Source organism: Petromyzon marinus, chromosome 20, assembly GCF_048934315.1.
Source record: "Petromyzon marinus isolate PM22_M1 ecotype Great Lakes invasive population chromosome 20, UKy_Petmar_22M1.pri1.0, whole genome shotgun sequence".
Lineage (NCBI taxonomy): Eukaryota > Metazoa > Chordata > Hyperoartia > Petromyzontiformes > Petromyzontidae > Petromyzon > Petromyzon marinus.
In genome coordinates this window covers 14,703,563-14,706,062 of record NC_133686.1, presented here as the reverse complement: position 1 = coordinate 14,706,062, position 2,500 = coordinate 14,703,563, and positions in this window count along the sequence as shown.

Sequence of the window (2,500 nt, the reverse complement as noted above, 5' to 3'; positions counted from 1 at the left end):
GAAACGCTAGAAATTGGCGGGGATGTGTCTCTTGTGGCTCACGGGGCTGTTAGGGTGGCACAGAACTCCCTCGGAATGGGAAAAGGGGTCATTTTCGTGTTGCCACATTGCATAGGAACGCCATGAAACTTCCAGAGGCATTTGCAGCAGAAAGGCACGTGCACTCAAAAATTTTAATATTTTTCACGCATAGACCCCGTCAAACGCTAGAAGTTGGCGGGGATGTCTCTCTTGTGGCTCACGGGGCTGTTAGGGTCGCACAGAAATGCCTCGGAATGGGAAAACGGGTCATTTTTGTGTGGCCACATTGCATAGGAACGGCATGAAACTTCCAGAGGCATTTGCAGCAGGAATGCATGTGCACTCAAAAACGTCTATATTTTTCACGGATAGACCCCGTGAAACGCTATAAATTGGCGGGGATGTCTCTCTTGTGGCTCACGGGCGCTGTTAGTTAGGGTCGCACAGAAATCCCTCGGAATGGGAAAAGGGGTCATTTTCGTGTTGCCACATTGCGTACGAACGGCATGAAACTTCCAGAGGCATCTGCAGCAGAAATGCATGTGCACTCAAAAACGTCTATATTTTTCACGGATAGACCCCGTGAAACGCTAGAAATTGGCGGGGATGTGTCTCTTGTGGCTCACGGGGCTGTTAGGGTCGCACAGAAATCCCTCGGAATGGGAAAACGGGTCATTTTCGTGTTGCCACAATTGGCATACGAACGGCATGAAACTTCCAGAGGCATTTGCAGCAGAAATGCATGTGCACTCAAAAACGTGAATATTTTTTCACGGATAGACCCCGTCAAACGCTCGAATTTGGCGGGGATGTTTCTCTTGTGGGTCACGGGGCTGTTCGGCTCGCACAGAACTCCCTTGGTCCACCTGATTCGTGCATACAGGCAGCAACTAAAACTCTGTAAACCTGCTGTGAGGACATCTAAACAGTGGACCAGTGAGGCTGTGGAAGATTTGCGGGCGTGCTTAGACTGTACTGACTGGGATATGTTCACGACTGCTACCAATAGTCTGGATGAACTCACAGAGGCTGTGTACATCAGCTTCTGTGAGGACTGCTGTATCCCAACACGTACCAGGGTGAACTTTAACAACAACAAGCCCTGGTTCTCAGCAAAGCTCAAAAGGTTGAGGTTGGAGAAGGAGGAAGCGTTTAGGAGTGGGGATAGAGACAGATTCAAGGAGTCGAAGAACAGGCTTAGCAAAGCGGTGAGAGAGGCTAAACGACTGTACTCAGAGACACTAAAACACCAGTTCTCTACTAACGACGCTGCTTCTGTCTGCCAAAGGGCTCAGGCACATCACCAACTACAAACCCAGAGCGCCCCACACCACTAACGACTCCCGCCTAGCCAACGACCTGAACGAGTTCTACCGTAGATTTGAAAGACAATTGGACTGTCCTGAACCACCCCTTCCCACCCAAGAGGCCCCATCCCCCACCCATACTACAGAAACGACTCTCTCCTTTCAGGAGGGAGAAGTTAATGGGCTTTTCAAGAGGCAGAATCCACGCAAAGCAGCCGGGCCGGACTCTGTCTCTCCAGCCACCCTCAGGCACTGCGCTGACCAGCTGTCTCCGGTGTTCACCAACATCTTTAACACCTCCCTGGAGACATGCCATGTACCAGCCTGTCTCAAGTCCTCCACCATCATCGCTGTGCCCAAAAAGCTAAGGCCAACAGGACTAAATGATTACAGACCGGTCGCCCTTACATCTGTGGTAATGAAGTCTTTTGAGCGCCTGCTCCTGGCACACCTCAAAGCCATCACAGACCCTCTCCTGGACCCCCTTCAGTTTGCCTACAGAGCCAACAGGTCTGTGGACGACGCAGTTAACATGGCCCTCCACTTCACCCTACAGCATGTGGACGCCCCAGCATCCTACGCCAGGATCCTGTTTGTGGACTTCAGCTCTGCCTTCAACACCATCATCCCTGCCCTGCTTCAGGACAAGCTCTTCCAGCTGAACGTGCCCTACTCCACCTGCAGGTGGATCACAGACTTCCTCTCTGACAGGAAGCAGTGCGTTAAGCCGGGAACAGAAGTCTCTGACTCCAGGTCCATCAGCACGGGAACTCCTCAGGGCTGCGTCCTTTGCCCACTGCTCTTCTCCCTGTATACCAACAGCTGCGCCTCCAATCATCTGTCCGTCAAACTCTTGAAGTTTGTCGGACGACACCACCCTCATTGGGCTGATCTCTGGTGGGGATGAGTCTGACTATAGGTGGGAAGCTGACAACCTGGTGACCTGGTGTAGCCAGAACAACTTAGAGCTAAATGCTCTAAGGACAGTTGAGATGGTTGTGGACTTCAGGAAGAATACAGCCCCACTCACCGCCATCACCCTGTTAGACTCCGCAGTCAAAATTGTGGAGTCCTTCCGCTTCCTGGGCACTATTCTCTGCCGGGACCTCAAGTGGGAACTGAACATCAGCTCCCTCGCCAAGAGAGCTCAACAGAGGATGTACTTTCGACGG